We start from the raw sequence: 27,017 nt of genomic DNA on the forward strand, positions 1-27,017 counted from the left end.
TGATGCTTCAAATGTTCTAAACACGCTGGAACTCGCTTCCCAGTGATGGGCCAAGAATGGGCTTCAGCCTTCCTGTGTCCTAGGGACTTTCTTAGGACCTTTCTTTCTTCTCTGTATCCACACTGAATTCCCACTCCCTTTTATGCTTACTGAACCACTATCATCTTAGTTGTGATATACTTGACTGTTCTTTTCATAGGAAAATGCATTTGCCAGAGTTAGCATGATGGATGTAGTAGACCACTTTTAAGGAATCCATCCCTCCATTTCTTATTCATTACTCAATTAATATTTACTGGGTGCTTCTAGGTGCTGCAACTGTTCTAGGCATTGAATTTGAATCCCGTCTTTGACATATATAACTATAAAATGTTTGGAAAATTGCTTTCTGTATGTGCTGATACTCTAAGATGGGAGATTACCAATATAAGTGATATTCAGTTAAAACCTACACATTCTTTCACTACTAAACTTATCTAAATCATCTGACCATCTACATTATTAACTTTTTAGAACACATGGTTCTGATGTTTTCTTGATTATTATTTTGGGCACTTTTGGCTGGTTGTGCCTTCATTGTCAGTTTTGCAGCTATGAGGACCTCAAAATATCCACATATCCATACTACTCATTCGAGTACATCAAAATGATCATCTTATATCTATTCAGGCAGGAGTTCAAGATTTGACTCACATAGTTGTTAGTAAAATATTCCACATTTTAAGATCTTATCGGTGGCCTCTACTTGATGTTTCTCTATTAATTTTGAACTTTCGTCATTGTTTTGCCATTATGTTACTGTGTGGGAGGGAGGAAGTGTATAATTTCACATATAATTTGACTGAAATGTGCACTTTTGTAAAGTGCATGCCAACTGTTTCATACAGCACCTACTTCATAGACTATTTTCCTACTGATCTGTACATTTCAGGCAGTGCTAAAATGAATAGAATGGAAGAATAGGTCTCATTTGCTGTATAGTTAATTTTTTGTTGTTGTTGTTATTTATTTCTTACCTGGACCTAAATTCATTTATTATCAGATATTTCCATTGAATCTCATGACTGACACAATAACATTTCAAATAATTGTTATTAGAATGTAAATATTTGGTTTGGATTCTTCACTGGAAATAAAGCTGCAGATTCAAAGTAGTTTCATTCTGAAAGGTGTGTTTTCCAAGAAAACTTAATGAAGACCATAAATAAGATGAGTTTATAATCCACACATTTTGGGAATAGAGAGAAGGGACAAGTATTGAGAAAACAAAGTAGGGTGTAAAACCTCTTTAAGGCCAGGAGTCGTGTCTCAAGCCGATAATCCCAGCAATTTGGGAGGCTGAGACAGGCAAATTATTTGAGCTCAGAAGTTCGAGACCAGCCTGGGCAACATGGCAAAACCCCATCTCTAGCAAAAAATACAAAAATTTATCCAGGCACGGTTGTGCATGCCTGTAGTCCCAGCTACTCAGGAGGCTGAGGTGGGAGGATGGCTTGAGCCTGGGAGATGAAGGTTGCAGTGAGCCAAGATCATGCAACTGCACTCCAGTCTTGGTGACAGAGTGAGACTCCTATCTGAATTAAAAAAAAAAAAAAAAAAAAAAAAAAAACCTCTTTAAAAAGTAAAGTGGATGTGTGCCGTGGCTCAGGCCAGCAGGCTGTAGGGCCACCTTTGGAAGGCCAGAGCAGGAAGGTCCCTTGAGGCCAGGAGTTTGAGACCAGCCTGGGCAACATAGCAAGACCTCATCTCTACAATAAAAAAACTTTAAAAATAAAGGTAAAAAGAAGTAAAGGAAGGTATTTGACATATTTTCTTCAAAATATTTACAGCTAGCATGGTTTTTTAAAAATTTGATATTACTGTAAGTTTTTCTTATTTTCATTTGTTTTTAAGCCCTCTGTATCACAGCAGTACTAGTAGTCTATGTTTATACTCCTGCATTTTCCTTTGTGGAGTATATTGGATTGGAGGCTAGGGGAATCATGGGAATGAAAGGTTATTTGAACATCATTTACTCCAACTCCCTGTTTTATGGAGTAGGACGTTTGGGGTTAATTCACCTGCCTGATGTCATATGTCAAGGTAGTGGCACAGCTAAGATCTCAAAGAGAGCCCTGGTTTTTCTTTGTGCACATGCTCTTGCCCAGACATTCCACTCATATTCTGATCAATATCAGGGTAGTTGGGCTTGGGCTACTGGAAACTCAGTTGGGAAGGTACCTGTGATGGTCCTACAAAGAGATACAATTCACTACAGTCTCTATTGTTAAGCTTATACTCATGGACCACAACTCAGTTTCTGCAGGGAACAAAGACATCCTTATACCAATGGTGTAGAATCCTGCTTGGAAAGGATCAGCACCTAGAAAAAAAATTAAGAAAATAAGTTATTTCTTATTTCGTTCATTCAAAAATATGGCTCAAGAGCTTCTTGTATGCCAGGTATTCTAAGTGTAGGGAATATGACAACCCAAGAAATTGTCAAAAATCTCTGCCTTTAGGCAAATTGTGTTCTAGTCATGCAGACAAAATAAATCAGCAAATAAGTAAAATATACTGCATTTTATTTTAATTTAATTAATTAATTTATTTTTTGTGACAGAGTCTTGCTCTATCACCCAGGTTGGAGTGCAGTGGCACAATCTCGGCTCACTACAACCTCCACCTCCTGGGTTTAAGCGATTCTCCTGCCTCAGCCTCCCGAGTAGCTGGGACTACAGGTGCACGCCACCACACTCAGCTAATTTTTTTTTTTTTTTTGTATTTTTAGTAGAGACGGGGTTTCACCATGTTGGCCAGGCTGGTCTCTAACTCCTGACCTCAAGTGATCCTCCTGCCTTGGCCTTTCAAAGTGCTGGGATTACAGGCATGAGCCATCGCACCCGGCAAATATAGTGTATTTTAGATGTTGATAAATGTGAAAATAAATAGAACGGGAAAGGGGATAAATAGTGGGTGAAAGGGTGGAGACTGCAATTTTCAGCAGGATGGGAGGGCAGGGTCCACCGGGAAGGTGACAGTTAGGCCCTAGAGGAATGAGAGTGTGGGGTGAGGCTGGGGAACAGAGCCTGTGGAGCACAGAGGCTCTTTTGAAACCACGGAGGGAGGGGCAGAGTGTCATGGAGGAGGAATGTCTCCTCTGAAGTACCCTGATCTCCAGGGATTCCCTCCTTACTCCCTCTTTGCTCCAGCCAGTGGAAATATGGCTGGTGTGAAAGTTTACCTTCTGACCAGAGCTGTCTCAAGAATTTAGGAATTTAAAGTGTTGCAAGCGCTTGTAATAAGTGGAAGAGGAGTAGAAGGAAGGAATTAAGAGCTGGAAGCTCCCTCATGGGGATTCTGAGCTTGTATAACACAATTAACATTGTTCCCCTTGATGGCTCCCTCTCCACCTCATCCCTTTGTGACACCCTCAGCCTGTTGATGACATTTGCTCTGAAGACTACCTCTGTTCCTAAACTGTGATTCCTAGTGTTTACTTCTTGAGTTCCACAAATCAAAGTCTCTCTTTGATGTTCATTTTAACCAATTTTCATTCATATACACATAAACAAGATGTTGGTGGAGAAGAGAAGCCAGTTTTATTTCCTCTGGTGGCTGACTAGAATGACTCCCTCCCAGTCTGAAGGGTTCCAGAAGTCATTTGGGAATTCGCTCTGTAGCAGAGCCCTTTTTCCTGTAGTTGCTTGAGAAGGAAGAGAGAACATCACTCAACCCCTGGTTTCTGCTCTGATACAAGAGTAACCTTGAGGATATTCTTAATTTATCAGCATCATGCAGAATGTCACCATTCAGTGACTGAATTGCGAATTTAATTAAGTAGTGATTTGGGTGTTCCTAGGTAGATATAGTCACAGTATGGTAGAGTTGGTAAAAGGATGGAGGTAAAAACTATTTTGGAGGGAAGTGACCTGAAAATACAGAGCAAAATTCTTGTTTTCCATTAGTTAACAGGTATTTTATAAACCTTATACATGACTTTTGTATGTACAGAACCATCCATTAACTTTGAATGATCAGATGCTAGGGTGTGAGGAATTTTCAGGCCAAAATGCACTGGGTTATTGTCTCCTATTGACAGTGTGATATTACAGATAACCTCTAGGAGATCCTGAACATATTCAGGCAAAACCAGGCAAACAAACATTCAGGATGTTACCAGTGTGGAAAACCCCTAGGAGGTAAGTATGGCAGGGAATCAGTTTGAAAAAGTGGGTAAATCGAATGAAACTACTTTGGTTATAAAAGTGCTGCAAATGTGTGAGAGTACTTCAGAACTACTCTCTACACTACAAAAGCCAACGAGTGTAGTTACGCAGTTCCTTTTGTGTCGTTACACTTCAATAGAGTTTATTTAGTTTTGTTTCTTTTTCATCTATGAAATGTGTATTAGTCAGGATTCCCCAGAGAAACCGAACCAATAGAATATATGTAGATATATAAAAAGGGATTTGTTATAAGGAATTAGATCATGCAATTTTGGAGGCTGAGAAGTCTCCCCATCTGCTGTGGAGAACTGGTGGTATAGTTTCAGTCTAAGCCCAAAGACCTGAGAACCAGGAGAGCCCGTGGTATAAGTCCTGACTTCTGAGACCCAAGAACCAGGAGCTATGATGTCCGATGTCCCAGGGCAAGAGAACATGCGTGTCCCAGATCAACATAAGAGAGATAATTCACCTTTCCTCTGTCTCTTTGTTCTTTGCAGACCTTCAATAGACTGGATAGTGCCCACCCACATTGGTGAGGGCAGTCTCTTTATTCAGTCTACTGATTCCAATGTTCATTTCTTCCAGAGACATTCTCACAAACACACCCAGGAATAATGTTTTACCAGCTACCTGGGTATCCGTTTAGCCCAGTCAAATTGGCACATGAAACTAACCATCACAAAACTCAACTCTTATTTTAAGATAGCGTTTTAAAAAAATTTACTACACACATTTAATTAAATTTATTCTCATTTTACCTCTCAGTTGTACTACTTACTAGCTATGTTACAATGAGTACAACATTTAGTGTTTCTGCACCTTGATTTAGTTCTCTAGAAAATGGTGAGTACTAATACTGTCTACATCACAGAATTATTTTGAGGAGTAAATAAAATTAACATTATAAGGGCTCAGGACATTACATGGCATATAATACATAATTATTATATATTAGCTATAATTATTACTGTTGTGTCATCATTATTATAATTACCATCATTTTCTCACAGAAGAATTTCAGGGCTGTTATTACAAAACTCTTTCCCTTGTGTTTCCAATATACCAACTATTTCAATCAAGAAAATTAATAGCCTATGGAAAGAGAGTGGCCTTTGTCATCACTACAATTCATTCTATTAAATGTATTAAAAGTAATGGCAAAAACCACAATTACTTTTGCACCAGCATAAAATCACTAGGTGCATGAATTTTGCATAATTCTTTTAATTTCTTGGAACCTTGATGTTTCTTATTTGTTCAACAAGGTAGATATTATTAATCCCTTCAACGAGATGTGAAGAACAAAGTTCAGAAAGGTTAAGGACGGTAAACAATATTACATTTAAGGGCTTGGCACTTCATTGACTCTATAAATAGTAGTTACTACTTTGAGCTATTATTCCCTTTCATGAAAATCCTCATACTAAAACTATGTGCTTCTTCCGACAGAGACAGCCAAAATTAAGACTGATGGAGAAATTTCCCCCAGCAATATCACTTAAAAATATATATTTTTAACTTTAATTACCTGGTATTAAGTTTTCTGGGGGAATACAAATAAAATTGCAAGTATGGCTTCTGAGAACCTACTGTTTTTTGCTAACCATATTCTTTCCTTGAATGAAGATTCTGAATTATATAAATGAATCCTTGTCTTCCTGACGTAGATGATTAAATGTAGCAAAATAGCTACACACAGCAACTGCCTGGCTCCTTTTCAACAGGAACACACCAAGGGGTCTGGTTCTGTCACTGGGGAATGCCACAGACTCAAGTTCTACCAGACCAGGACAGAGCGTTGTCACTGAGGAACTTGGGTTGAGCCAGCTCTATCACATTTCCTATGACTGATCTCATCAACACTGAAAGGCAGGCTGGTACCCCTGAAGAACAGCCCCAGATTTCAAACCTGATCCATCGCTTCCAATGAGGAATCATAGGAGCAACTAAAGATGGATCATATAATTACTGAAAAAAATCTATTTGACAAAATAATTGCATTTTCCCTTGTCAATTCATTACTGCTAAAAAGTCCTTCTTTGACAAAAACTTCCATAATACTGCACATTGGGGGCAGGAGGAGGAAGAAGAGGAAAAAAGGAGGGAGAAATCAACGGAGAAAATAATTATTGCATATCTCACTCCAAAGCAAACTTCCTTCAACACCAAAGAAGGATATCAAGGAATTACATAAAGGTCATTTAATGATGATGAAATAGAATTTTTAGAGCAGCATGGTTCAGGGTGAACTTGTGATTAGCAATACAATTAGCCTTCCCTATGATTGCAATAGTTAATTAATAGGTCAAGAGTTCTGAACATGTGCATTCGTGGAAGAATTTTGTTCCCTTTGATTTAAGCAAATAGCAATAAAACTCCCAATTTGCCTTCTTTTTGAGGGTTCATGGGGCTGAAACGAAGGCATAGCTTTGTCTTCCCCATTGCAAACTAACTTCTGATTTCAAAATTTTGCGAAAGTCTTTGCCATATAATGAATTCATTTGATGCTGAAGCATCCAGTGATGGGATGATGCAAGTTATCTTGGTGGCATTAAATTATACATTCACCTAAAGCTGAGGTAAAGTAATCCCACAGAGTTTGTTAAAATATTTACATTGCCAATTAGTGTAATGGGGGCACTAGATTCTGTACAAGATAGCTTTGAAAAGCAGGAAAACCAGTTAAGTAAATGTAAAAAAAAAATACACCTTTGTAAAGAAGTTAGAACATGTTTTCAGAGTCACCATCTCATTTCTTTTTCAGCCAAACCCAACAGAAATTTACACCTTTGAGCATTTGGTCTATGATGCTTATAAACAAATGCAGGGACATCTTTCAGCAAAGCAAATCATAGCAAATAATTTTAGCTTCTTGTTATACGGGCTTTTGCCATTGTTGGTACCAGGCAGAGTCCAGATTGGATGGGTGATAGGTGGGAGGATAAATATTGAGGACGATTGCCTCCTGTGGTGCCAAAGAGAAGCTGAGGCTGAAATGTACATCTGCATGCTGCAAGGTTGCCATGTCCTCATCATCTTCAAGAAAAAGAGTGGAACTACCCTCGTCCCTTCCATATGCATTTGCCCTTCTGAAACGTTTTTATTGTGACAGTCAAGATACAATTAATTGTCATTTCGATGAGTTTATCTGAAAAAAGAAACAAGCATATTGAACACTAACCCTGTACCATATGTCTGCTAGGCCCTTTGCATACATCATTTAACTTAATCCTCACAAGAACCCTACTGGAGGCTAGGTGCAGTGGTTCATACCTGTAATGCCAGCACTTTGGGAGGCTGAGGTAAGAAAATCATTTGAGGTCAAGAGTTTGAGACCAGCCTCGGCAACATAGAGAACATAGATCCTATCTTTACAAAAACAAACAAACAAAATGTAGTAGGGTGTGGTGGCACACACCTGTAGTCCCAGCTCGTCAGGAGGCTGAGGCAGGAGGATCAATTGAGCCCAGGAATTTGAGGCTGCAGTGAGCTAAGGATTGTGCCACTGCACTCCAACCTGGACAACACAGCAAGACCTGGTCTTAAACAAAAACAAAAAAGCCTACTAGAAAAAAATTCGCATTTCCATTTTACAGATGACTAGAGTAAGGCTAAGAGGGGTTAAGTAACTAACTCAAGGTAGCACTGTTTATAAGAGGTGGACCCAAGCAGTGAGAAGCAATTTTTATGCAGTTATACTTTATAGAGCATGGGATGTATAGAAGACTTGCCTTATTATAAAAGTTGCCTAGAATAATACATTCTATTCACATGACTTTGGTGTTTAGATACTTTGTTTACAGACAGATAAGAAATGGAGTAAATTGATGTGCCAGATTGGTTGATTGTCTTTTAAAGATGTGGTGAAATACGTATAACATAAAATTTACCATCTCAACTATTTGTAAGTTTACAGTTTAGTGTTATTAAGTGCGTTCATATTGTGCTACCATCACTGCCATCCATCCACAGAACTCTTTTGCAAAACTGAAACTCTGTACTCATTAAACACTAACTCCCATTCCATTCTACCCTCAAGCCCCTGGCAACCACCATTCTACTTTCTGTCTCTATGAATTTGACTGCTCTAACCTTATATTAGTGGAATCACACTGTATATATATATATATATTTTTGGACTGGCTTATTTCATTTAACATAATGTCCTCAAGGTTCATCAGTGTTGTTGCATTTGTCAGAGTTTCCTTCCTTTTTAAGGCTGAATAATATTCCACTTTAGGTGTGCATTCAAATACAAACTCACATTTTGTGTGTGTATTCATTTGTCAGTGGACACACGGGTTGCTTTCTTTCACCGTTTGGCTATTGTGATCAATGCTGCTGTGAGCCTGGGTGTACCAATATCTCTTTGAGTCCCTGTTTTCAGTCGTTTTTGATATATTCCCAGGAGTGGAATTGCTGGAGCAAATGGTAATTCTATTTTAATATTCTGAGGAACCACCATAATATTTTCCATAGTGGCTGCATCACTTTACATTCCCACCAATAGTGCACAAGTGTTCCAATTGCTCTACATTCTCACCAATACGTGTTATTTTTTGATTTACATTTTGTTTGCTTGTTTTTATAATAGCCATCCTAAGGTTGTGGCGTTGGTTGTCTTTTTTTTTTTTTTTTTTTTTACAGAGTCTCACTCTGTTGCCCAGGCTGGAGTGTAGTGGCGTGATCTTGGCTCACTGCAATCTCTGCCTCCCAGGTTCAAGCGACTCTCCTACCTCAGCCTCCTGAGTAGCGGGGACTATGGGTATGTGCCACCATGCCTGGCTAATTTTTTGTGTTTTTAGTAGAGAAGGGGTTTCACTGTGTTATTCAGGATGGCCTTGATCTCCTGACCTCGTGATCCGCCATCTCGGCCTCCCAAAGTGCTGGGATTTACAGGCATGAGCCACCACACCCGGCCAGTTGTCTTTCAATGCACAGGGTTGCTTCTGCATGAAAAGGTAGGAAACTTTGTAGATATCCAAAAATATCTTCCCATTTACTTATCACTGAACCTGAAATTCTCTGCAATGTGTGAGTCATTAAAGGCCCTCCAGAGAATGCAGATTAATTATTAATTATTCATAGCATTTGTATTATTCTTTTCATGTATGTTTAATCCTTACAACATCTCTTTGAGGTCAATATTATTATCCCCATGTTAGACATAAGGAAACTGATGTCTGTCTTATTCATGAACTAGAAAATTCAAACCTAGATCCCCTGGCTCTAAATTCTGGATTGTTCCATACCTAGGGGATGAAGGCAGTTGGGAAGGGTGTTAAAAGAAGAAGCTATTATCACTGGTAAAAGTTATTGGATTGTGGGTAGTTGGAGTTTGAGGTTACATTGAGCTGTGATACCTTTGGTAGTGCCACTGCGCTCTAGCCTGGGTGAAAGAGTGAGACCCTGTCTCTAAAAATAAAACATAAAATTATTGTATTGACAGCAGACAGCAGACCCTGGGGGAATGGGAGGCATGATTATTGCTAATTGAAAACTTTTCCAAACACCTCGCCCTGATGACTTGCAATACAATCACATTGGTAATTTTTGTCAGTCTCTGTAAAGACTGAATGAGAAAACAACAAAGAAAAAAGTGAAGACTTTAGTAATATTTGACATTCTAATAGTGTGATTTTAAAAAATACCTTCAAAGCCGGTATTTTGAGATTTGCTAGCCAGGAAGAAATGAAATGACCAGAAATTATCACCCCAGTCATTTGTTTATTATCTGATCAATTAATAGTAACAGAACTTAAATATTGACAACCATTTAGTAATCCAACAATTCTGTTAATAAAATAATTTGGAAGAATGGAATAGTCATATGTTAAAGAATTCAGAAATGAGACTAAATTAGAAACATGAATAAATACAAAAATATAAGAAAGAGTATGGAAATAAGCTTTAGAATGATCTAATACAACCAGACATCTCTAATAAAATTTTCTTCATGTACCTTACCCATTTCAAAACATTTCGTAGTTGATGTGGTAGAAGGTCAAGTGGTGACTGTGATTCATACATTCAACATGACTTCTAAATAAATGTTTAAAACCAAATAAACTAGCAAGATCATACTTTATCTGTAGGGTAGGGAAAGCACATTAGCCATTATAGTTTGTTATAAAAAATATTGTGAATTAGGTATTACACAATATCAAGAATGGAGCCTAATTTAAAAGTCTTTGAATTAGGTCAGGTCCAGTAGCTCACGCCTGTAATCCTAGCACTTTGGGCGGCCAAGGCGTGCGGATCATCTGAGGTCAGGAGTTTGAGACCAACCTGGCCAACATGGTGAAACTCCATCTCTACTAAAAATACAAAAAAAAAAATTAGCCAGGCATGGTGGTACATGAGTGTATCCCAGCTACTCAGGAGGCTGAGGCAGGAGAATCACTTGAACCTAGGAAGCAAAGGTTGCAGTGAGCCAAGATCACACCACTGCACTGCAGCCTGGGCAACAGAGAGACTCTGTCTCAAAATAAATAAATAAATGAATGAATGAATGAATGAATAAGTAAACAAATAAATGTCTTCAAATTAAAAAGAGATAGTATTGCTTTTGATGAGTGTGATATGGAAGATTATTTCCATGGTTCATTATACTCACCTGGAGAAGTGCCTAAGCAAATGTTACCTGACTCTGGCTCATAGAGGGAAATCCAATTCCAAGACAGTCCTGGAAATTCAGATGCAAACTCTTATCACCCCCACCAAGGGATTGGCTTTGGTTAATGGTGACTCTGGAGAGTCTGACAACTCTAAAAATGATCCTTCCTTGATCACACAGATCCTAAAAGGACCAAATTTGATTAAACTGCTTCTGAAATGCAGGTCCCGAAAAGCCTCAGAATACAAGAACAGGAATGTTTCCTCGCTGTTCTCACTAAATAGTTCTAAAATTATACATACATACATACACAGAAATATAGGCAATCCAGAAGATTTTATTTATAAAATGAATTTCATTTTGTGTGTGTGTATATATATATGTATATATATATATAGAGAGAGAGGTATATATAGGTGTATCTATATACATATACTGAGATGATTCCTATTTCACTCAAGGTCACACATATTTTTATAATAAATGAGTGATCAAGGAGAAAGATTAGCCAAGGAAGACTTTCAAACAGTCTGAAGATAAAGGAAAGAAGTGAGGCCAGGTGTGGTGGCTCACGCTTGTAATCCCAGCACTTTGGAAGGCCTAGGTGGGTGGATTACCTGAGGCAAGGAGTTCAATACCAGCCTGCCCAACATGGGGAAACCCCGTCTCTACTAAAAAATACAAAAATTAGCTGGGTGTGGTGGCACGCACCTGTAATCCCAGCACTTGGGAGACTGAGGCAGGAAGAATGGTTTGAACCCAGGATGCGGAGGTGAGCCAAGATTGCGCCACTGCACTCCAGCCCGGGCAACAGAGGGAGACTCTGTCTCAGAAAAGAAAGAAATAAAAAGGTGAGAGGTAGCAACAAAGTGAGAGGTAGCAACATGGCAAAGGCTTTTTTATGGGGTTTGTAGATATCAGCAAGAGAAAGGAGTCTAGAAGAGAAGCAACTGCAGATCAAGCACCGATCTATCCTTGAAAAACATAGTGTACATTAAGCACACATATTATACCCTGTGCTACTACTTTTTCATGTTTTTTAGAACAACACATGAGGCATGTGGACTTTCTTACTTTCTTCTCTGGTACCTTTCAAACAGCTCTAATCCCATTGAATTAGAATTTTACTTTTGTTTGTGTGTCTCCTCAAAGGTAGAGCCCATCATTTATTCATTTTTGTGTCCTTGGTGCTTTAATACAGGATAGAAGTTCTGATTGGTGAATGAATAAGTGACTGGATAAAGAGAAACGCAGAAGAGGAAGAAGCAATGGAGCGAATCCAGGGGAAGGCAAATGGGGCAAACTCATGAACACATGGGCGCTGGAAAGGTAGTGTTCATCTTCAGTGAAACATACATAAGATCTAGAGAGTAAATATATGGGAAAACTTTGAATTGGGGAGATGAACGTAAAGTGAAGGCAGGCCAGTGCAGCATAGTGCCATTCAGTATGGTAAGTAGGTACACATTGAGAGTGTGTGTATATGTGCACAGATGTGGCCAGGACCAGGGTCTCCTGGCAAAGAGGAGTTTGTAACAAGGGAAGAGTAAAAACAATGTGGGTGCCCATGAAGAAAGTGTGATGGGCGGTAACTGGAGTAAGCTCGATCACTGGGGCTCAAATTTTTTCTCCTACTGTAATTGGCAGTTCAAGAATGGGAATAGGAATGCCATAATGAGGGTATTACACATGGTTAGAAATTAGCAAAGTGAAAAGTGCAGATGCCAAGGAAGGGAACAAGTGGAGGTTGGAGATGAGTGTACTGGGGAATGGCAGGCTGTGGAGTCCAGTCTGTGGAGATGGGGGGCCCAAAAATCAACCAATGCAAACCCAGGTTTCCCTCCATCCTTTCTAATTTGGTTCTTTCGTGTGTGTGTGTGATTGGCCAACGCTAGAAACTCTGAGGTGTGTGCTCTTGCCTAAAAGCAGCCAGATCCTCTTTCATATCCTAGCTGATTAATTTCCAGATGGTGTTTTATCCTAGGGAGTCAGAATTCATTGCAGAAACTGCTGTCCTTAACCCAAACCACAGGCTACGCAGAGGCAGAACAAATCTAAAAGTAGGAGGGATGCTGACTCCCAGGGTATGTGTGTGGCCAAGCACTATCCCTTCTTCAAATCACTGCCATCTGGCTCTCAAGATTGATCTGTGGTCCTCAGGTTTCCTTAGGAACAGGAAAAAACAACAGCGAGGAAATTTCTGATCTCCCCTCTGGAGTGAAGTACACAGAAAAACATAGCAAATATGAAGTTCAACTAAATCCATTCAGTGAAAACTATTATAGTTCCCACTAGAGACTGTGAACTGCCTGCTTGCAATACCAATACATCCATGGAGAAGGTACTGCAGATCATGACCAGCCACAATGAATGGCTCACATATATTGACATTAATATGCAATATATACTTGTCTTATAAAAGTTAAAGAAAAAGAGAGAAACACAGAAAACAGCTCAACAGTCAAAGACGAGTTTATTTTGGAGAATAAACCTAAGAGGGGCTTCTGGCCAGTTTCAGTTAGGTACACTGTCTCTCACAGACTAAGAGTAGTTAAGGGTTTTAGGGTGAGAGAGCTCATCACAGGCTTGGAATGTTTCTGTGTGGAGGAGAAATTTATTGTAGGGTTGGAATGTCTGGTAGGAGGGGAGGTTATCTTGGGGCTGACATCTCTCTGGCCAGAAGGGAGGTTATCTCAGGGCTGGTATGTCTCTGGTCTGGGAGGGGTTTATCTTACGGTTGTAATGTTTCTGGTTGGAGATGTCATTTTTGGTTTATGGTCATGTTGACCTTAACCATTAGGTTGATGCCCTTTGGATTTAGGTGGTTTTTTGATCAAGGGGAACTTTAAAATGGTGGTGCTTGTCCAAGATGGCGAAGATCCTGCTCTGTCATGTCTGAGGTGACATATTATTTCTTCCACTTCTGTGATTAAGAACTGTCTTCCAGGTTCTTAAACACTTTGTACATTTAATATCTGACATCTGAGTCTTTCTGGAAGTAAATATAAGAAACTACTGCACTTGACACTTTGCTCCAGGATACTATAGTCTATTTTTTTCAAAACTATTTTTCTTTTCTTTTTTTTTTTTTTCAAGACAGGGTCTTGCTCTGCTGCCTAGACTGGAGGGCAGTAGCAGGATCATAGCTCACTGCAGACTCAACCACTGCAGACTCGACCTCACTGCAGACTTGACTCAGCTCAAGTGATTCTCCCACCTCAGCCTCCCTAGTAACTGGGACTACAGAGGCATGCAAAACCATTTTTGTGATGGCAGTTGCCTGACTCCAAGGTACTTGAAACCACTGCTAGCAATGCATGAGCAACTGAGCAAAGCAAAATGCATCTGATCAGAGACATTTTCCATTAGCAATTCACCTTGCATGACTCTCAATGTCTCATTTTCTTTTCCCCTTTCTTTAGGTTTTATTCATATTTTTCTTTAAAATGTTTTGGCACCTTAGTAACCCCATAATTGTTCTCAGTTAGCATATATTTATTTATCTCTTATTAATAGCACTTATATGTCTTCAGCACTGTGTTAGGTTCTGTGATGAACAGAAAAGTAGTAGATAAAATGGCTCTTGCCTTCAAGTAGTTAATATTTGTCTGTTATATTTTGAAGAGCGTGATAGAAAAACTTAATAACTGCCATTTGCAGTGATTTATAGTTAAGTGCTTTCTTGTGCATTTTTTTCCTTCTAACAGTCTTATGGGGAGCTCTTGATAGAACCAAGGTTCAAATGCAGTTGTTTGGATTCTAAATCCTTTAATCATTTTAGTACACCACAGATAAATTGGGAAAAAACTCATGCAATTTCCAGACTCAGGTTTCACTCTGGATTTAGCACTTATTGTTGATCATGGGTACACAAATTCAGTTTCTTTGTTTGAAAAATGAAAAGAATAAGTCCAATCCTAACATTTTATTTTTGCAGGAGATTTGTGAAGACCCAATAAAAGAGCATTTACAAAACCATTCTGAAAGTCACAATATAAATAGAAAACATCATTATATACCATGGTTTTCTTATTTTATATAGAGGGGACACTGAATATTTCTTTACATACCAAGAAATAAAATGGAAACTTGGCAGATACTCTCCCCGAGAGACTTCTGCATCATTTCCTTGTTTTTTGTTTCTGGAATAGAAGGGCACAACATTTTCTTCTCCAAGACCTCATACTTCTACCAGAAATAGGAGTCTTGCTTGGTGGCAGGTATGGTTGCTTCCTGCTAATGTGCCACTAGCACAAAACACATTGCATAACACATACGTGCACATCCCTGACATACAGGGTCAAGGAATAATCAGGAAGAAAAGTATATTTAAGTGCTCCATTCTCATTATTGAGTGAAGAATAGACTTTTAGCTCAATTCTTAATTTTTTCGAGTGACAAGTTTTTAAGTCACACACCAAATTGAAAGGAAGGGGGAGTTATTTTTGAACTACAGCAGTAAGATATTCTGAGGCCACTGATGGGCTCTGTAATTCTTGCAAAATATTTCACTTAAAACATTTTCTTTTCAAAAACAGATTTTCTGAAAATACAATTACCATAAGCACAGGAATGCATCAGTTTATTGTGCTTTGCTTTTCTGTACTTTGCAGAGGTTGCATTTATTACAAATTGAAGGTTTGTGGCAACCCAGTGTCAAGCAAGTCTTTTGGCACCATATTTTCAACAGCATGTGCTCACATCTTGTCTCTGTGTCACATTTTGGTAATTCTCATGGTATTTCAGCTTTTTCATTATTATTATGCCTCTTACGGTAATCTATAATCAGTTTCCTTTGATGTTACTATCGTAGTTGTTTTGGGGTTTGCCTATATAAGACAGCAAACTTAATCAATAAATGTTGTGTGTGTTCTGACTGCTCCACCAACCAGCTGTTCCCCCATCTTTCTCCCTCTCATTGGGTTTCCTTATTTTCTGAGACAAACCACTGGCAGTTTGCTGCTTATGTCTGCTCCCTGTGCCCAGGGTTGAACCACCTACAGAGAGGACTGGAGCAGGAATTTGTAAGCAATTATAATTTAAACCCAATTAGCTATAAAATAAATGTATTTGTATTGTTTTACTTTATTTTATTTATATAAGTATATCATTTTACTTTATATATACTTATATTACATATTTACACATATTTATATATTTACATATATGTACATATAAAGTAAAATGATATACATATATTACATATTTACACATACATTATACATATACATATATGTATATACAGTAAAGTAATATACATATGCAAATATGTAAATATATATAAATAAATGTGTGTACATGTATTTATACATATATGTATGTGTGCATGTGTGCGTGTGTGTGTGTGTATAATATATATATTATATATGTGTGTATATATACACATATATATATATTGTCCAGGCTGGTCTCAAACTCCTAGGCTAAAGCAATCTTTCCACCTCAACTTCCCAAAGTGCTGGGATTACATGTATGAGTCACTGTGACTGAATTTTCTTTTTACATAAAGCAGTTTTACCAATTACAGTTTTGTTTATCAGCTAGCAGCTTGTTTTTGTCATTCACCATAAAGTTTTGCTCCTAATTTTAAGCGAAATAAACCTGACAGTCTTTGTTATATACCAGTTATCCTCCATTAGGGTCTTTCATTACCATGTGCCAAGCAGCATCCTAGGTATTTTACATGAATAGACATCTCGAAATAATATTTAAAGCTCAGAGAGATTATGCAATTTGCAGAGAGTTGAGCACAGATTCAAACCCAGGACTTGTTTAACCATTGTACCAGGCCTCCTCTCAATGTTATGGGTAATAGACTAATGCCCCCTTATATGCTGTCTTCTACAGCCTCTGCTATTTAAATACATTGACATCCTACTATAATTTTAGTTTTTGTTGTGAAAAGAAGATTGTGCTACCTGTTTTTGGAAACATGCTGCCAGTGTTTGAAATATTGGGAAACTTTGCTACATTACCAGACTTAAATTCCTTTGATACCCAGGAAGATTTGCTTTTACAAAGCTTCCAGTATCAGCCTCTGTCATGCATCAAAGATTCAGTATGACCTTTGACATCTAGCTTGTAGATTGGGCATCTAGCTTGGAACTGGGCTGGCAATCCACTTCAAAGCTTGGTTCTGCAGCCTTCCCAGAAACAGGAAATGGGGGTCACCTCTTTCACTGTGGCTAGTTCCTCTGCTGGGAAACATCTCATGAGTGGAATCACAGCAGGGAGCCTGCTCTGGAACTGCAGCATCAGCCATAGCACAGCAGCCTGTGATGGAAAAACATGGTAGTTGGAAGCAGCTCCTGGGCCTGTCCCCTGAGCATTCTCCAACACCAGGTCACATGCACATTTGAATGGGATGATGGCACAGTGAAAAATCAAAAGCCATTGTTTTACATTCATGGAATCAACTCTTTTCTACCTCTCTTGCTTTCCACTTTTGCTAAATCTTTATGAAAGCTATACTTACATATCATTTTCCATATGGAAAAATTAGCCAACAAACAAACAAAACCTTCATTACACCTTAGCTCTAAACTCTTGTTTTAATAACAGCAGCATTTCACATTTACATACCAGTAAAAAATAGAAAATGTCATTATCTCAAGGAGTATTTTATTGAACAAAGTCATTTCTGGTCAGCAGATGATCCCAAGTTACATATTTGAAGGATTCAGTGATGACAAATGCTTGAACAATCCTATACAACATTACCGTCTGTATGAGTCTGTTCTCACAATGCTAATAAAAACATACCCAAGACTGGGTAATTTATAAGGAAAGAGAGGTTTAATTGATTCACAGTTCCACATGGCTGGGGAGGCTTCACAATCATGGCAGAAGACAAGGAGGAGCAAAGGTACATCTTACATGGCAGCAGGCTAAAAAGTGTATGCAGGATAACTCCCATTTATAAAACCATCAGATCTCATGAGACTTATTCACTATCACAAAAATAGCATGGAAAAAACCCATGATTCAATTACCTCCCATCAGGTCCCTTCCACAATATGTGAGGATTATAGGAGCTAAAATTTCAAGATGATATTTGGGAGGGGACACAGTCAAACCATATCATTCCAACCCTGGCCCCTCCCAAACCTCATATCCTCACATTTCAAAACCAATCATGCCTTCCCAACAGTCCCCCAAAGTCTTAACTCATTTCAGCATTAACTCAAAAGTCCACAGTCCTAAGTCTCATCTGAGACAAGGCAAGACCTTTCAACCTATGGGCCTGTAAAATCAAAACCAAGTTAGTTACTTCCTAGATACAATGAGGATGCAGGAATATACCTGTTCCAAATGGGAGAATTTGACCAAAATGAGGGAGCTACAGGCCCCATGCAAGTCCCATATCCTGCAGGGCAGTCAAATCATGAAGCCCCAAAATGATATCCTTTGACTTAATGTCTCACATCCAGGTCATGCTAATGTAAGAGGTGGGTTCCCATGGTCTTGGGCAGCCCTACCCCTGTGGCCTTCCAGGGTACAGCCCCCACTCCTGGCTGCTTTCATGGGCTGGCGTTGAGTGTCTGTTACTTTTCCATGTGCGTGGTACAAGCTGTCAGTGGCTGTACCATTCTGGGGTCTGGAGGATGGTGACCCTTTTCTCACAGCTCCACTAGGCAGTGCCCCAGTGAGGACTCTGTGTGGGGGCTCCCACCCCACATTTCCCTTCTGCACTTCCCTAGCAGAGGTTCTCTGTGAGGGCTTTGCCCCTGCAGCACACCACAGCCTGGACGTCCAGGCATTTCCATACACCATCTGAAATCCAGGCAGAGGTTCCCAAACCTCAATTCTTGACTTCTGTGTACTCACAGGCCCAGCACCATGTGTAAGCCACAAAGGTTTAGGGCTTACACCATGTGAAGCAATGGCCTGAGTTCTATGTTGGCCCCTTTTAGCCATGGTTGCAATGGCTGGGGCACAGGGCACCAAGTCCTAAGGCTGCATACAGCAGGGAAGCCCTGGCCCAAGTAACCATTTTTTCCTCCTAGGCTTGTGAACCTATGATGGGAAAGGAGAGGCTGAGAAGGTCTGTGACATGCCCTGAAGACATTTCTCTCATTGTCTTGGTGATTAACATTCTGCAGCTTATTACTTATGCAAATTTCTGCAGCCTGCTTGATTTTTTCCCAGAAAATGGGGTTTTCTTTTCTATCACATCATCAGGCTGCCAATTTTCCAAACTTTTGTGCTCTGCTTCCTCTTGAATGCTTTGCTGCTTAGAAATCTCTTCTGCTGGATACCCTAAATCATCTCTCTCAAGTTCAAAGTTCCACAGATCTCTGGGGCAGGAGCAAAATGATGCCAGTCTCTTTGCATAGCAAGAGTAATCTTTACTGCAGGTCCCAACAGGTTCCTCATCTCCATCTCAGACTTTCTCAGCCTGGACTTTATTGTCCATATCACTATCAGCATTTTGGTCAAAGCCATTCAACAAGTCTCCAGGAATTCCAAACTTTCCCACATCTTCCTGTCTTCTGAGCTCTCCAAGTCTCTAGAAAGTTGAAAACTTTCCTACATCTTCCTGTCTTCTTCTGAGCCCTCCAAACTGTTCCAACGTTTGCCCTTACACAGTTCCAAAGCTGCTTCCATGTTTTTGGGTATCCTTATAGCAGCACACCATTCTACTGGTACCAATTTACTGCATTAGTTCATTCTCATGCTGCTAATAAAGACATACCTGAGATTAGGTAATTTACAAAGAAAAAGAGGTTTAATGGACTCACAGTTCCACATGGCTTGGGGGGGTGCTCACAATCATGGCAGAAGGCCAAGGAGGAGCAAAGGTACATCTTACATGGCAGCAGACAAGAGAGTATGTGTAGGGGAACTGCCTTTTATAAAACTATCAGATCTCATGAGACTTACTCACTATCATGAGAACAGCACGGGAAAAACTCACCCTCGTGATTTAATTACCTCCCTCTGGGTCCCTCCCATGACACATGGGATTATGGGAGCTACAGTTAAAGATGAGATTTGGGTGGGGACACAGCCAAACCATATCACTTTCTCTCCAGTCCAAAATATAATGTCATCATATATGTCATTTAAAAAAATCCATTTCCACATCAAATTAGACATGAGATTTTTCAAACTAAAACATCCAGGAGTGTTTACCTTTCATCTGGACTCCACACAGAAAGAAACTTTTCAGTATTGTTACTGAAAAAGATCTCAAACTCCTCCCGTGATCAAGGGAGGAGGTGCACTGAGTAAAATCAGGAACCAGCCAGAACAGAATACTGATCTTCCAACAAAGACTAGGCTGACAGGACATGTACAAGATCTTAGGTGACAGATTTTGGATGTATTGTCATCACTCTCTGGTAAACAAGTGTAAATCTAAAATAAAATTCTAAGCCCCCTCAATAGTCTAAATGGGCCCCCTCTTGACCAAGAGGACCCCAAAGAAACCTGAAAAACTGGTTCAGGCCATGACAGGAAGGAAGAGCTATTCATGCCTCATTCCGGCCTCTGCCCTTTGGAGTTCAGGAACAACTGACCAGCATTAGAATCAAAACAGAGATCTTAAGACTAACAAAACAAACTCTTTGTAACAATAGGGTACCAAATTCCAATGTGACTCTAGTATAGCATCATATGACAGATACCAGGCAAAATATTTACCCTCAAAATGTATTTCTTTGACATGTTTTTAAAAAGCCCTGCAAAACCATCTCTTATGGGGGAAATTTCTGTTCTGTAGAGAATATCTTTCCCTTACTAGGTCTTTTCAGGGGAGTCTGACATATTTTAGAGTCTGATAAGAGATATTTCCCATCTATTTTCCCTGAAGCCTGCTACCTAGAGGCTTCCACAGTCCCCCTTATCTAAATTACTCAAGTCTTTATTTTATTTTATTTTCCAAATTCAACTCTTCAGACAGAGCTTAACTCTTTTGACCAATCGCCAATCAGGAAATCTTTGAATCTACCTATGACCTGAAAGATGCCCCCTACCTCCCTTCAAGATGTCCTGCCCTTCTGGACTGAACCAATGTGTACCTTCCATGTATTGATTTATGTCTTTGCCTGTAACTTCTGTCTCCCTAAAATGTAAGAAACCATGCTATAACTCAACCACCTTAGACACATGCTCTCAGGACCTCCTGAGGCTGTGCCATGGGCCATGGCCCTTAACTTTGGCAATATAGACCTCTAAATTGATTGAGACCTGTCTCACATACTTTTTGGTTTGCACAAGTAAGGACACTAGAACCATCTGTGATAATAATAAGTCAAAAGTTGAATGTCCTAACTCAAACCAAACAATAGGCACAAGAGCAAAGTAGAATATCCAGGGAAAATAAAGCCAGCATTTGAGCTTCTCCCTCAAGAAGCAATGGTATCTTCTCTACTTTTTGTCTATAACTCCCACCCTATAAACATATTTGAGGGAAGCCGTGGAGAGAGTTACTGGAGGCAGGAAGTCCCTGGCTTGTCCTAGAAATGACTATTCAGCCCTCCCGGGCATATTCACAGCTTACCAGAAACTTCTTTGCATGAGACACTGAGGAATATGCTAGGAGAGAGCTTCCCCTAAGAGAAAAAGGAGTCGTGACAAGCTTGACCCAGAAACAAAGCCTTAGTCATCACTATGGAGCACAGAGCAGAACCTGTCACTCAGTTGGGTCCCTGCATCTTAACTGAGTCCAAGGACAGGAGAGGGGGCTGTACGTGAAGCAATTAAACAGCTATTGTACCAGAAGCTGAGCATTTCCATGTGGGCAGCACAGATTTGATGCTCTTTAACTGTACTTGCATGGGACTGAGGTGCCTGTTCTGCCATAGAACACTATACAGTCCAGGCCCCTTTAGGGCTCCTGAGTGGCTGCAGTGGTGCAGGTACAAGATGGCAGAAGCATGATGGTGCCATGAGACAATCATCAGAGATGATTTGATCAGCAGAGAGCCTGGGAAGACTGAATGTAGGCCCCAAACTGTCACATAAAGGATTCCTGGGGGACAATGGGAATTGTCACTTACAGTGAAGTTCTTTTCTGGAAAAAAAATAAATAAAAAAAAATACATATATATATGTTTACATATTATTTATAATATCTATCTATCTATCTATCTATCTATCTATCTATCTATCTATTCCAGAGCGTCAGAAAGGGACAAGACATTTGTGCAAAATTGAAAGACACTAAGGAGTAGAGAAAGGAAGCAGATGGTAGTTTCCATTTCAAGATGGGTCAGGGGTCAGCAGGAGACTGTGCCATTATCATTTCAAACCTTTCAAATCTATATATTTACTAATTTTTTTTCTTTCCCTTAATTAAATTTGGTCGATACATTACAGTCAGATGCCTTAAATCTAGGAAGCCCTAGGCTGTCCAATAAGATGTATTTGCTAAATCTTTAGGTAAGGGATCAGAATAAAATCAATATGATGATTCCCCTGTTAGTAACTCCGGCCCTCTAACCTGTGTGCAGCTCTTGAAATTTCCAGCTGATTTCCTCTTTCAGGAAGAGCTAAATTAGTAGAAACCTGGCCAGGATCACTTCCTGGGGCATGGGGTGCAGGATATAACAGCAACAGCATAAAAGCAGAGGAAAATGTGTACAGGAATTCAAGATGTGATTGGAGGAAACACTCTAAAACCAAATGATCAATTCATAGTACCCTCACCAAACAGAAATAAATATATGGAAAACAGGATGGGTCAGAGAAACCAGGGCAAGGGTCAAAGAAGTCAGACAGCCTAGAGACTTTTTGGAGCCCCTCTATTGCTGCCTCTGCCTGACCTTTTAGATGTGCTCAGGGCATTTAAAGGACATGAAACAAAATCCACAAGTCTTATGATTCCATGTTGCATTACTTCCTGGGGGCTGCCATAACAAAGTATCACAGACCGTGTGGCTTAAATAACATAAATTTATTTTCTTACAGTGCTGGAGGCTTGAAGCCTGAGATCAAGGTGTTTGGCAGGGTTGGTTTCTTCTGAGGCCTCCCTCCTTTGCTTCTAGATGGCTGTCTTTTCCCTGTGTGTCTTCACATGGTCTTCCTTCTGTTTGTGGCTCTGTCCCAATCTCCTCTTTTTATAAGCACACAATTTGTGTTGGATTAGGGCCCACACCTATGACCGCCTTTTAACTTTACCTCTTTAAAAATCCTATTTCCAAATACAATCCCATTCTCAAGTTAGGATGGCAGCATTTGATTTTGGGGGATGGGGCCCAATTCAGCTCATAACACATGTCTTTAAAATACAGTTGTCTCACCTTATCCATGGAGGACATATTCCAAGACCCCCAGCGAATGCCTGAAACCACAGATAGTACTGAACCCTACATATAGTGTGATTTTTCCTATATATGCATACCTATGATACAGTTTAATGTATCGGTTAGGCACAGTAAGAGACAAACAACAATAACTACTAATAAAATAGAATAATTATAACAACATACTGTAACAAAAGTCAAATGAATATGATCTCGCTGTCGCTCCCAACATATCTTGCTATATGTAATATTCTTGCACTAAAGTTGACCATGGGGAAACTTTGGAGTACAAAACCACAGTTGGGAGGACAACTGTAATTATATCAAAGTATGTATCTATGATTAGTCTCTTCCTAATTAATTAGAATGAAGTGGTCCATCTTGCATTTTTATCTGTACTGGGAAGAAGCCATGGAGTGTAGAAAGGAAATGGATGATAGTTTCGGTTTCAAGATGGGTCAGCAGGAGACTGTGCCATCAACATTTTCAAAACTGTCATTAAATACCACCTATGGTTAGGAGAGAGCTGGACAGCAGACTCTCTTATTCACCCTTTTCCCAAAGGACTCCTTTCAAGCCAAGGAAAAGGGGAATGGTATAAAAAAATGTGGCACCAAATCACTTTAATCAGTGTCTTAAGAAGGAGACTGTATTAGTCCGTTTTCATGCTACTGATAAAGACATACCTGAGACTGTAAAATTTATAAAGAAAAAGAGGTTTAATGGGCTCACAGTTCCCCATGGCTGGGGAGGCCTCACAATCGAGAGCAAGGGACATCTTACATGGCAACAGGCAAGAGAGAAATGAGAGCCAAGAGAAAGGGGAAACCCCTTGTAAAACCATCAGACCTTGTGAGACTTATTCACTACCATGAGAACAGCATGGGGAAAAGCACCCCCATGATTCAATTATCTCCCAGTGGGTCCCTCCCATAACACATGGGAATTATGGGAACTATAACTCAAGATGAGATTGGGGTGGGGACACAGCCAGACCATATCAAAGACATTATCTTTTCTACCTTGAGATGGAGATCTGGCTGCAGGAATATTACTGGGAGTGATCTTGGGATCAACATCTGTAGGGAAGTAAAGAAAGTAGGATTGGACAGAGGCGGGAGCTAAACTCAGTGCAGTCAATGTAAATGCAACATAGGCCTTAATAGTCCAACAGATCTCTGGAGCTGGAATGGCTCCTCGGATTTGTGCCATCACCTTATGCAAGAGGCTGGATTTCCTCCACTCTCAATGCACCCAGGGCAGCTTTTGAATAAAGACCATCCCCTGAGATGGGACATGACCTTGGACCTTAGCTCTCTTCAATAGCACACAAGCTGCTGGGGGGTGAGGGCCCAAGTTCCAAAGAGGGGGATCTGAGAGACACAACATGACATTCACTGCAGTCAACTTCTAATATTGCCTAAATTATCCAGAAAAAAAGCAGCTGGGGCCCATGAGAAGTCAGGCCCTCAGATGACAATTACCTGCTTGAAATTGGACTTTGCCCATGATCAATAAGGAACAAGTCCTATGAAACATGCTGTTGTGATGTTGGTTTCAAACCACTGTATCCTCTAAAATAGGAGAAAGATTTCTAAAAAGTGACTCATGTGATCCATTGGCCCTGAAACTGTCAATTAACTGCGATGAGCAAAATTCCTGAATTTACATTTGCCTCTTTCACATGATCTCTTTCTAGGCAACAGATAATTCTTGAACAATTGATCCATAAAAGATCAAACACTTCTAACCCTTTAAGCATACATATAAACATATAAAAATGTGTTGTCTTTTTTCCTCACTGACTTTTCAGTAATGAGTTAAAATAAATTATTATGCATCTAGGGCATTTTAACGAAGGAAATTTACAAGATTGTTTTATTCAATTCCCCAATTTCTTACATCAAATATTCACTGAACATCTTCTCTATGCCCAGCACAGTGCATCATATTGAGCACTGCAAGTGAAAACATGGAAAAGACAGATATGGCCCTAGCCTTCAAGTTATTTATAGCCTTTGGGAGAGACAGACACAAGAAAAAATAAAAAACTAATAAAATAAAAGTTATTTTATGTGCTGTTAAGACACAATGTGGATCTAGAGAATAACTGAGGTGAGGAGGTCGTCTGCTTCAGCTGGTGTACTGGGAAGGCCTCTCTGAGCAATTGACCTTGAAATTCTGGCTTGAAGGTCAGAAAGGAATCAGACATTTATGCAAAAATGGAGGAGTATTCCAGGCAGAGAGAACAATTTGTGCACAGGTTGTGATGTGGAAAGGAGCTTGGCTTGCTCAAGGGACTGAAATATAGTCAGGGAGGGTGTAGGAGGTGGTGTTCAGGAATACCGAGAACCCAATTTTGCAGAGATTTGGAGGCCCTGGAAAGGTGTTTGCGTCTTACTTGTAGTACAATGAGAAGTCACTAAAGTGTTTCCAGTTGGGAAGAGAAATGTGATCTAATTTCTATTTTAAGAAGAAAGTTCTGGTTTTATGTAGTTAGAGGGGCTCTGAATGAAAGCAGGGAGAAGATTTAGGAAGACAAAGCTAAATAAAAATATAAAATCCAGGGAGAGATGATGATGGGATTATAATAACTGAAATTAGATAGAGAGTGGCCAGCCAGTAAGGGAAAGGGAGATATTAACACTGACTCTGAAATATTTGTCTTGAGCAACTGGGTGGATGGTATTCCATTTACGGAGATGGGGAAGACTGGGCGTAGAATAAAAGGTTTGAGTAGCAGGATTGGGAGGGTGAATCAGGCATATATTTTTCCGATTTTTTCTCTTCCTCTTTTCTCTTACCATCTCCATCTGTATGCCTATACATACTTTCACAGGAGGCAGACATGAATTATATGTAACACAACAAATGTATTCATAATATAAAAACAATAACGACAATGATAATCTTATAAGTGTTTTCCACATAGACCAGAGACCAGGCTAGTTGCTGTATATACATTATTTCTTTTCATTTTCACTATAATCCCCAGGGCTTATTCCCTGTTTTCTATGGGGAAACCAAAGCTTCCGGAGTTTAAGTTGAGAGGAGCCGGGCACATTCCTCAGCCCCGGGCTCAAAACAAGCCCAATACAAACACATCCCATCCTCCCATCCCACCACATATCGCCATATATCTCTCAAACTTCCTGAGCCCAGTACAAACACATCCCATCCTCCCATCCCACCACATATCGCCATATATCTCTCAAACTTCCTGAGCCCAGTACAAACACCACCTGGAAAAGTCTCCGATAAGGAGGCAGCCATTCAAAGTTTTACTGAAAGCGCGGGAACCAAAAAGAATTCCTTTGTTCCCCTGTAACTTTCGGGCTATAAAAAGCAAACACTCGCATTGTTCGGGGCCCTCTTGTATGCTGTGTAATGGAGGGACCAAGTTCGAACTTGTCGTAAAGATCCTTGCCGCTTGGCTTTGACTCTGGACTCTGGTGGTCTTCTTTGGGGAATAGAGGGTCTGGGCATAACAAAGTCACTTGCACAAAGTCACATTACTTATCTGCCTGGGTATCATCTATCTGCTGAGATTTGAACGAAAGCAGCCTGACTCCAAAGTTGACACAGTTTATGTACATACTGAATTTAAGCCTTTTGAGATGTTAAATGCTTTTACTGTTTTTATGACACTTTCAAGTATTTCTCTGGAGAGAAACATTTCCTTCACATCGCCATATGGCAGTTTCAGTTCATACTTCTTTACCACCTGTCGCAGGACTAGATCAGACTACAAACACTGTATTTTGTATCAACAGAAGCCTCCTAGCTGATTTCAGATATGCTGAAGCTGAGCCTAGAATAGAGTGTGATGAATTGTCAACTCCATGGTGTATGACGTTGTTCTAGAGGATTTCTATATGCAGTTTCTATTAATGAAAAAAGCAATTAGATGGATTTTTTTTCTTCTAATCATGAACAGATCCTTTT

At 39.7% G+C, this 27,017-nt stretch overlaps 1 protein-coding gene and 1 long non-coding RNA gene across 9 annotated transcripts in view; one reads left to right on the top strand and one right to left on the bottom strand.

Annotated features, from left to right (window-relative positions):
* The window catches only part of LOC105480009 (myosin IIIA), a 310,637-nt gene that overhangs the window by 271,900 nt on the left and 11,720 nt on the right, over positions 1-27,017 (bottom strand). For 5 of the 8 annotated variants that reach the window (XR_986226.3, XR_011608191.1, XR_011608190.1 and 2 more), the window contains exon 2: positions 2,221-2,362. The exons of 2 other annotated variants lie outside the window; for them this stretch is intronic. The gene's annotated coding sequence lies outside the window, so the exon portion shown is untranslated. Of the gene's footprint in view, positions 1-2,220; positions 2,363-16,995; positions 17,098-27,017 lie in introns of all 8 variants that reach the window. One more of the 8 variants, XM_011738421.3, reaches the window with a different exon arrangement.
* LOC105480008 (uncharacterized) overlaps positions 1-27,017 on the top strand; it is a 57,789-nt gene that overhangs the window by 4,081 nt on the left and 26,691 nt on the right. Inside the window, exon 2 of the long non-coding RNA XR_986225.3 lies at positions 12,026-12,153. This is a non-coding gene — a long non-coding RNA (uncharacterized lncRNA). The remainder of the gene's footprint in view (positions 1-12,025; positions 12,154-27,017) is intronic.

The sequence above is a fragment of the Macaca nemestrina genome, chromosome 9, assembly GCF_043159975.1.
Source record: "Macaca nemestrina isolate mMacNem1 chromosome 9, mMacNem.hap1, whole genome shotgun sequence".
In the NCBI taxonomy this organism is placed as follows: domain Eukaryota; kingdom Metazoa; phylum Chordata; class Mammalia; order Primates; family Cercopithecidae; genus Macaca; species Macaca nemestrina.